We start from the raw sequence: 9,910 nt of genomic DNA on the forward strand, positions 1-9,910 counted from the left end.
TTTCATTTATTTTTCCTCTATTTGCCTGTAAGTGATGGGACCAGTTGCTAAAATCTTACATTAAGGTTCAAGCTAGCTTTTACATTCTCCTCTTTCACCCTCATCAAGAGGCTTAATTCCTTTTCATTTTCTGCCATCAGAATGGTTATCATCTGCATATCTGAGATTATTGATATTTCTCCTAACAACTTTAATTCCAACTTTTGATTCATCCAATTTGGGATTTCACAATTGTTTATTCTACATGTAACTTAAATAAATATGGCAATACCTTGCTTTGTCATACTCCTGTTCCAATCTTAAAACAACCAGCTGTTCCATGTTCAATTCTAACTGTTGATTCTTGAACTATATACAAGTTCCTTAAGAAACAAGATGATTTGGTACTCCCATGTCTTTGAGGACTTGTCACATTTTATTATAATTTACACTAATTGAATTTAGTGTAGCAATTAAGAAGTTGACTTTTTTTCTGGAACTTCCTTGCTTTCTGTATAATGTAGTAAATGTTGGCAATTTGGTCTCAAATTCCTCTGCCTCTTTGAAAAAATTACCAGACTGGTAATTCCCAGTTCACATATTGCTGAAGTTTGTAGAATCTTAAAGCATAACTTTTCTGGCATGTGTGACTTGACCAGGATCACACAGCTTCTAAGTGTCTGAGACCAGATTTGAACTCATAAAGATAAATCTCCCTGATTTCAAATCTGGTGCAAGATTCATTGTGCCATCTAGCTCCCACTACCAGAGAAAGGGAAATTTAAAACTCTGAGATACTATCTCACATTTATCAGAAATAACAAATGTTGGAGGGGATGAAAGAAAATAGGTAACTTAATGAACTACTGATGGAGTAATGAACTGGTCTAACTATTTTGGAGAATAGTCTGAAACTACACCCAAAGAATTATACCACAATTACCCCAAATAGACTAAAGAAAAATGAAAAGCACCTCTGTGGACAAAAATATTTATAGCAGCTCTTTTTGTGGTAGTAAAGAATTGTAAATTGAGGGGAAGCTCATCAATTGAAGAATGGCTGAACAAGTTTTGACATGAGAAGTGTGATGGAGTTATTATTTTGCTTTACAAAATTATGGGGGGAGGGGATTCAGGAAGAAAAAAAACATGACAAGATTTGATGCAAAGTGCAGTGAGAACAGGAGATCATTGTGCATAATATTAGCAATGTTGTAATGATGATCACTGAAAAACTTGGCTACTCTGATCAATACAGTGATCCAAGATAATTCCAAAGGAATCACAATGAAAAACTGTTAACCACTTCCAGAAAGAGACTGATGAACTCTGAGTACAAACTGAAGTATAATTTTCTCACTTTATGGTTTATTTGTTTTTTGTTTTGCTTTTCTGTGATATGGTCAATTTGAAAATATGTATGATTTCACGTGTGTAAGTGTTAAATAGGTTGTTTGCCTTCTCAGTGTGTTGGGGAAAAGTGGGAGAAAGAGAATCTGGAACTCAAAATTTAAAAAGAAAAGAATGTTAAAAACAAATATTTTTAAAGATAAAATAAAATTCATTCCCCCAAACTAAAAATCATACTTCAGGTATCTGACCAGGACAGGGTACAAGGAGTACAAGGGTGTCCTCCTACCGTGTGGACACTGTGTTTCTATTCATGCTATCTAAGATTCTATTAGCTAATGTGGCTGTCCTTCCAGGCAATACAAGCAGTATTGCCTAGCGATAAGTCTCAACCTATATTTGAATAGTCAATTTTTTAAACTTACATCTAACAATAGATCTATTATTTCATCCTAATCATCAGGAGTCAGACTGCAGAGTTTAGAAGAAAGGAAGTAATTGCATCAATTAATGACAGTTTTCTAAAGGAGTTTAGTCATGAAGGAGAGGAGAGATTATAGTTATGGGGATGGTAGGATCAAGTGTAGTTTTTTTTTTTAATATAAGTAGTTTAATAAATTCAGAGGTAATTGGTTTGTAAGTAGCTGATTTTTTAAAAATTTCAATTAACATCTTTTTTATTCTTTCATGTTCCTCTTTCTCCCCTGTTGAAAAAAAAATATATAAAAACAAAACCCTCATAATTAATCTGCATAGTCAAACAAAATAAATTTGCACATTGGTCATGTCAAAAAAAAAAAAAAAAAGAGCCAAATTCTGCACCTTGAGTCAATTACCTCTCTGTTTCCTAGAATTTGGATTATCACTGCATTAATTTTAAGCTTCTAAATTTTTCAGGTTTTGTCTTTATATTGCTGTTATTGTTCACTCATTCTCCTGATTCCCCTTCATTCTGCATCTGCCCTTTCATAATTTCTCATAGCAAAATGGTATCGTTACATTCATATATCATAATTTATTCAGTTATTTGAAAAATGATTTTAGTTTCCAGTTCTTTGCTACCACAAAAAGTAGTTCTATAAATATTTTTGCACATATGGATGCTTTTCCTCTTTTTAAAAAATCTCTCTGGGAGTATCAACTTAATACTAAAATTTGCGTGTATACACAGCTTAGTAACTTTTGGAGTATAGTTCCAAATTTCTTTCCTGAATGACTGGAATTCACAGCTCTAACAACAATGCATTAATGTGTCCGTTTTCCCGTTTTCCTTTTCTAATATGTTATTTTCTTTTGTCAATTTTCCCCATCTAAGAAGTGTGAGGTGCAACCTCAAAATTACTTTCATTGCAATTCTCAAATTATTAGTGATTTGGAGCATTTTTTAATATGGCTATTGATAGTTTAGATTTCTTTCTGAAAAAATTGCCTGTGCATATCCTTTGAATATCAGTTGGGAAAAAAATTATTATTAAATAAATCTATTCCTTAAATATCTTGAAAATGAGATTTTTATCAGGGAAACTTGCTGCAAATATTTTCCCAGTTATCTATTTCTTTTATTTTTAGTTGCATTTTGTGTGAAAACTTTTGGCTTTATGTAATCAAAAGTATTAATTTTATGTTTTTTCTATTTTTTATTTTATCATGAACTATTCTTCTGTTCGTAGACCTGAAAGGTAATGGCTTTCTTGCTCCCCTTTTGAATAATTTATTTCTAATATGTTTATTATTTAGATCTTTATGTTTAAAGCATGTACCTATTTGGTATTTATCTTGCTACATGGTATGGGACATAGGTCAACACCTAGTTTCTGCCAAACTGCTTTCTGGTTTTTCTGGCAATTTTTGCTGGAAAGTGGATTCTTACCCAAGTAGCAAAAGTTTTTTAGATTTAGCAAACATTTAGTGATTCTGTTTCTATGTTTTGAACACTTAATCTATCCATTGATTGTACTTCCTACTTTTTAATTAGGATAAAATAATTTTTATAATTTTGTATTATACTTCTGTAATATTCTGATATTGCTATGTACTTTTCCCCCTTCCTTCCCCCATCCCCCCCATTATTTCCCTCAAGATTCTTTACCTTTTTAGGTTTCTAAATTTTTCTAGATTTTAGCTCCGTAAAATAATCCTTTAGTAGATGGACTGGTATGTCACTGAATAAGTGCAAAAAAAATCTCTCCCCACTCTAATCTATTCTCCACTTAGCTGTCAAGTAATTTTAAAATAGCAGCAGAAGCAGCACCTCCACCACCACCACCATAAACTCCAATAATTCCATCTGGCATCAAATATAAAATTTCTCCCAATACTTAGGTCTGTTCCATTTTTGTAAGGGTGCTTCACAGTTGTATTCATATCGTTTCTGGGAATGGGTCTTCGTGGGTAGATTCCTAAAAATTTTATACATTCTGTAGTTATTCTAAGTGGAACTTCTCATCTCTTCTCTCTAAGGTTTGTGGTTAGTATACAGAATTACTAGTGTTCATGTATATTTATTTTTATGCCCTGCAGTTTTGCTTGAAGTTATTGCTTTGATTAATTTTTAGTTGACTCTCTAGGGTTAACTAATTAAACCATGTCATCTGTAAGGAGAAACCATTTTGTTTCATTATATTTCTTCCCTAAATCTTTTTCTTATTGTTATAGAAAGCATTTCCAAAACTGTATCAAATAGTAATGATAACAATGGACATTTTTTTTAACCCCTCAATCATACCAGACCTCCAGTTTATTCCTATTATGTATAATTTTGGTCTTGGTTTTAGATACTACTTATTAGGAAGACCAATTAATAAATAAAGGCCAATTTATTCATCTATTTTAACATTTTTCATAGGAATGCATCCATTGATATAATGAAATAGTTTTTGTTGCTTTTATTAGTCTATTTATTTTTGGTCTATATTGGTAGTTTTTCTAATATTACTGTGACAATAAAGACAAGTCAAGTATAATAATCTTTGTGATCTGCTGCATATCCTTGCTAATTTCATTTAAAATTTTTGCATCAATGTTCATTAAAGATATTGGTCTATCATTTTTTTCTTTGCTTTTCTCTCATTTAACTATTAACACATTTGTAACATGGAAGTTAGTAAGATTTCTTTTTTTTTTACCCTATTTCAAACAGCTATAAGATACTGGAATTGTTTTTTGAACAGTTGGTAGAATTGACTTGCTAATCAATCTGATCCAAGAGAGGTTTTCTTTAAAAATTTATGGGTTACCTGCTTTTTTTTTCTGAGATTTAAATTTATATAAATTGTTTATTTTTTATTCTGTTGATCTGGGTACTTAATATTTTAAGAGCTATTTATTGCTTCACTTTGTTTATGCATTCTTATTGGTATATAATTTGGTAAAGTAACTTGTAATAATTTTCCTTTATTTCTTTATTGGTTGTAAATTCTTCATTTTTTACATAAGTTGGTTTTCCTTTTAAAAAAAATCAAATTAGCTAATGGCTTATAGGTTTCTTTCAGACTGAGCTCTCATATTTATCAAGTCAATTTGTTTTCAATTTTGTTGGTCTCTTTTTTGAATTTCAAAAGTTATATTATGTTTAATTGGATTTTTAAGGTTTGCTGATTTCCTAGGTTTTGTTTGGGTTTGAGGGATTTTTTCCTTAATATTTAACTTTCCCCCAATTACATGTAAAAACAATTAACATTCATTTTTTTAAATTTTAAGTCCTAAATCCTCTCTCCCTGTCTTTCCTCCTGCCCCCCAATTAAAATGGCAAGAAATTCGATACAGGTGATATATGTGCAGTCACGTAATATATATCTCCATATTAGTCATGTTGTGAAAGAAAAAACAAGATAAAACAATACAAAAAAAAATTGTAAAAAGGTATGCTTCAATCCACATTCAGACTCCAATAGTTCTTACTCTGAGGAAGAATAGCATCATGTTTTGGATTTTTTTAGTTGTATGACAAATTCACTGGTCTGTGTATTTTCTCTTTTGTTGATGGAAGTTTGCAATTATGAGAATTTTTTAAGAATTGCTAAAGCCAAATCCTCAAAATTTTGGCATGTTGCTTTATTTTCATTAATTTTAGTACAATTATCTATTGGTTCTATGTTCTTGTTCTTTGACCTAACAATTCTTTAGAGTTAAGCTATTTAGTCCCCAATTAATTTTCACCTTTTCTTTCAAAGCCTTTTATTAATGTAACTTTGAATTATATTAGCTATTGAATACAATTTTGATATCCAGGTAAGATATTTAGGGGATTGTAATATATAAAGAAAGATGGAATGACAAAAGATTGTCATCAAATAAATACCAAAAGTCATAAAAATGGAAATTGAACATTTGTGGATGATGGCAAAGTCACCATCTTGTTGTATAGCTGTGGAATGGAAGAGTAAGTCATGAGGATTTATTAGTTTGAGAAAAGGGAAATTAAAATATTTGAAGGAATATTAATCCCTATATGTTGAAGTCTACTAGTATGATGGCAAAAGACAGGAAGACAAAAATGGTGAAAAAGGCACTTAAATCAATAAGGAAGAAAAATATCTCAGATTGAATCCTTAAAGAAGTTACCCAAAGTGGTAAAGGGAGGGTCCAGAAGTGACATTGAGGAGTGAGGAATATTCAGACTCTCCCACTAGGAAGTGAATCAGGTATATATATGTACTGGAAAGGAAGTGTCTTGGTTGGGAGCAATGTCTTGGTGAAGGCAATAAGATGGAAAGAAAAAGCAGGTTTAAAATAAAAGGAACTGTGTTCATTATGGAACAGACATTGCAGAAAGCACATTGGAAAGGATAATTAGATCTGAAATGGGGCACAGCAGGGATGAATGGGGTAGGTTTGAAAGTACATAGGCAAATATGGGAAACAGGATTTGTATACTGTCAGTTAAAATAATCACTGGAACGGGATAGAAGAAAACATTTGGCATCAAGTCCTGACAGAATATCAGTAGTTGTTGAGAAATTCAATAAGGGAGGCACAAAATTTTATTGTTCAAAGTCTTTCCTTAAGGTCCAGTCTTCTGATAGATGGTGATTTTGTCACCAGTAAGACTTAAGGAAAATGGCATGCATCACATAGGGTAAAAGAAGCAGGGGGAAGTCCGCCCAGTCAAGAGACAGAGGAGCCTTGTTATCTTAGAAAAAGGCTGGGGGAGAGGAAGTAAGAGGTCTTGGCCCAGAGGGAAGCCTCATGCTGGAGATGGTCTTAGATCAAAGCCCCACTAGGTGGAGAGACAAATATGGCCTGGCAAACTGGTAGGCAGGAACATCCAGGTGTCTTCCTCCTCTGGTGCCTTCAGTGGAGCTGAAAGACTTTAAGCCGTGAGGGTCATTGGGAGAGAAGGCAAACAGCTTGTCAGCACTCCAGTGCCAGTTCAAAGTAAGTGAGAAATTTTTATATATAAAAATTATCTACTTTGAGTGTTTTGTTTCTTGTATCTGTCCTTGCACACTTATGAATCCCTTGCCTCGTATGTATTTTCTGTGGTAGTCAAAATCAAAAGCTGTCTCACACCCCAAACCTATATTGTCCACTGAGTATCTTTGTGGGAGAGCACCTTCTTACTAATGTTAACTCCTAAATAAGTCATACCAAAGCTTTTTATTTCCAAGAGATTTTCCTGGAAAAATCTAGATCAGAGCTGAGCGATTTGACCCTGTGGAGTCAGACCCCTAGAATCAAACCCAGTCCCGTGAGTACCCAGAATCCTTGAACTAGGAGGAAGCTAGCATTTAATGCAGAAGTGTCAAACTCAGAAAAGCTGGCAGCAAAACTCCCAGTGCCTCGCACCAGATTAAAATGTAATTGGGAAATGTTTAGCAAAATAAATATACAACAGAAATGCTGCTAATCTGTGGTTTTCTAAGTCAACCACAGCCTACAGGGATCTGTTTCCATTTGAGTTTGACACACCCATTCATTTTTACAGATGAGGAAGCTAAAGCCTTGAGAGGTTAAAGCATTTTGACAAAGATTACAAAGGTTTTAATTCTCAATTAAAATTTGAGCTCAGATCCTAAGACTCCAAATTCTAGTCTCTTAATTTGCTTCTTTCCTTAATTCTTAAGTAAATCCTTTCAGTGCAGCTTCCCAATTCAACTTAACATTTACTAAGTACACACTGTGTGCAAGGCACTCTGATAGGCTAGCTAATAATGAAAAGTTTGGACATGTAAAGGAGACAGGTAAGCTTATCCCCACTGTTGACAGGGACTTTTACATGTGTAAAAAGGGATGTGTCTATGGCTATGAAGGAACCCACAAACTCCAGGAAGAGAAAGAGACTGCACAGGAACCTGCAGGGAGGCCTATATACTCATACAGTGCTTAGAGGGAGCCATGTGCACCAAGTAGTAATCCCCAAAGATGCTAAAATGTCCACAGTCACAGGAGACAGAGAGAAGGAATTGGGCACATATGCATGCAGTGGGGCTGCGTCCAAAGCTGGCATCAGTGCAAGCTTTCTGGGGCCACTCCCTGGACAGGTTGAGCCTCAACACATGAAAAAGGCCAGAGATGGAGCTTCAACAAGAAAAATAAAAAGGGACAAGCTTCTCAAAGAGCATCAGGGCAGGAAGCTGGAGTGAAAGGAAGCTGCTGAACTAGGAGCCATGTTCTTTGAGAAGCTAAGAAGCTCAGAGCCAATGTACAGGAGCAAAAGCCCAAATTTTACCTTTTCCAGGAACTATAAGTCACTCAGGATAAAGGGAAATGGAAATGGCAGTCATACCTCGAGTTATTTTCCTCAGTTAGATAGGGTCTTCCAGGGAGGTCTGATGAACTTACTAACAACCTGACCAAAAACAAGCTAAGACCTATGTTGAAAGGACCATGTGCCTCCCTGTGGGAAGGGTCAGAGAGTCTTCTTAACTATGGACAAAATCATTTTGTCAGATTAATGAATATGTATCTGATTTCTCATTAGCTTAAGCACTTGTTCAGGTCTTTTCTGAGAAACAGAAATAAAATTTCCCCATGAAGGTACATGAACCAGAAAATATTTTGTTGTTTTTGTTATGTTTTGCTTAGAGTTTGTTTTTTGGTGAGAAAAGAACAATAAATTGACATTACCAGGGTTTCCCTAAGTGGAAATATAAACTAAAGAGGTTTATAAGAGCCTCATTATATCCTTGTCCACATTGGCAAAAAATAGCATGCCCCATGACAGGAATCAGAACCCAATTTAAAGTTCTGGCCCTCACAGACAAGGATCAAATTTTCTCAGTTATCCTCAGGTATTAACAGTGGGAAAGTGAAAGGAAAGGAAGGTTTTGGGGGAAACTTTACAATTTAATAAGTTGTCCCATCTTTCCAAAGACCTTTATTCATAAAGCAAAGTTTATCTTTAGTATTTTCCCAATCCTCCTTTAAATACTTATCTTTTAGCCTTCTCCCTTTCCAGTACACATATATCTAACTTGGACATCCAGGACTTCCTACTATGGTACCCTACCAAACAGAGTTCTATTCCCTTCTGCTTGCTCCATCAAAATTTGAGACATTCTTCATCCCAGTCCCTCAAAGATCTGATTTCAGGTATTTGGCAATAAAGGCTATGGATTAAATCTATAAATTAATCCCTGCTAAAATCTTGAGTTTGACACTGCTCACACAATCCAATCCCCACACAGCTAACTTCTGCCTTCATCTAAATATGCTCTCTAAGAAAGCCGTCAAGGACCAAGTGGAATGCTAAGGATGTTCAGAATCATGATTAGGGACAGTGAAATATTTTGAGCTAGGTAAGTCAAAATCACCTCATTTTAGGACTTTATATTTTCAAAGTCCAAGTTCCCTGCACTGGTGTTCCAAAAGTTAGTAGAAGTTGGATCAAGTTTTATGGATGAAGCGTGAAGTACAAAAAGGAAAACACCCTCATCAGATAAAGGACAGGGCCAGGCAACTCAAAGCCCCTAGAAGCAAGTGTATAAGCTAAGAGGGTTTAAGGCAGTGAGAGGAAAAGCCTCAAAATAGGGGGATTTTTTTATATAGCCCTCCAAAAAGGTAGAGGTAAGATTTTTAAACTAGTGAGTCAGAGGATCATAGAAACTAAACTGTAGTTCTTCTAGCTCCCTAGAAGGTTATACCAGAGCTAAACACTCCTACATGAGAAGTAGTTACCTGGATCTCTGCATGTGGAAGAAGTGATGCCTACTGTAAGTCCTTGTGACAACAGCAGTCACCTGGTTCTGGGGGAGTGATACAGCAAGCTTTTAAAAACAATTACAGCTATTTTAAAATTTGGGTCCCAAGGCAGTATCCAGTTGCTATGACAACATCAGCTCTCCAAGGAAACCCAACAACTAATGTGGTTGTTCCCCTCTTCAGGCTACATATACACCAGAAGGCAGCCATGAATGCCACAAGATGCTTCTACTAAAAAAAAGGTTATTCTAGGACACTAACAGCTCCTTCCCAATGCCAAATGTGGCTGTTATGATCACCAGGAATTTAAAGATAGATGGATAGACACTACACACACACATCACATTCATAGACATGTGTTCATACATAGATGCCTACATACATGTCACACATTCATGTGTGTATATCTGTCGTGTATTCGTGTCCACACACATACATA

Source organism: Antechinus flavipes, chromosome 5 (assembly GCF_016432865.1).
Source record: "Antechinus flavipes isolate AdamAnt ecotype Samford, QLD, Australia chromosome 5, AdamAnt_v2, whole genome shotgun sequence".
NCBI classification, from domain to species: Eukaryota; Metazoa; Chordata; class Mammalia; order Dasyuromorphia; family Dasyuridae; genus Antechinus; species Antechinus flavipes.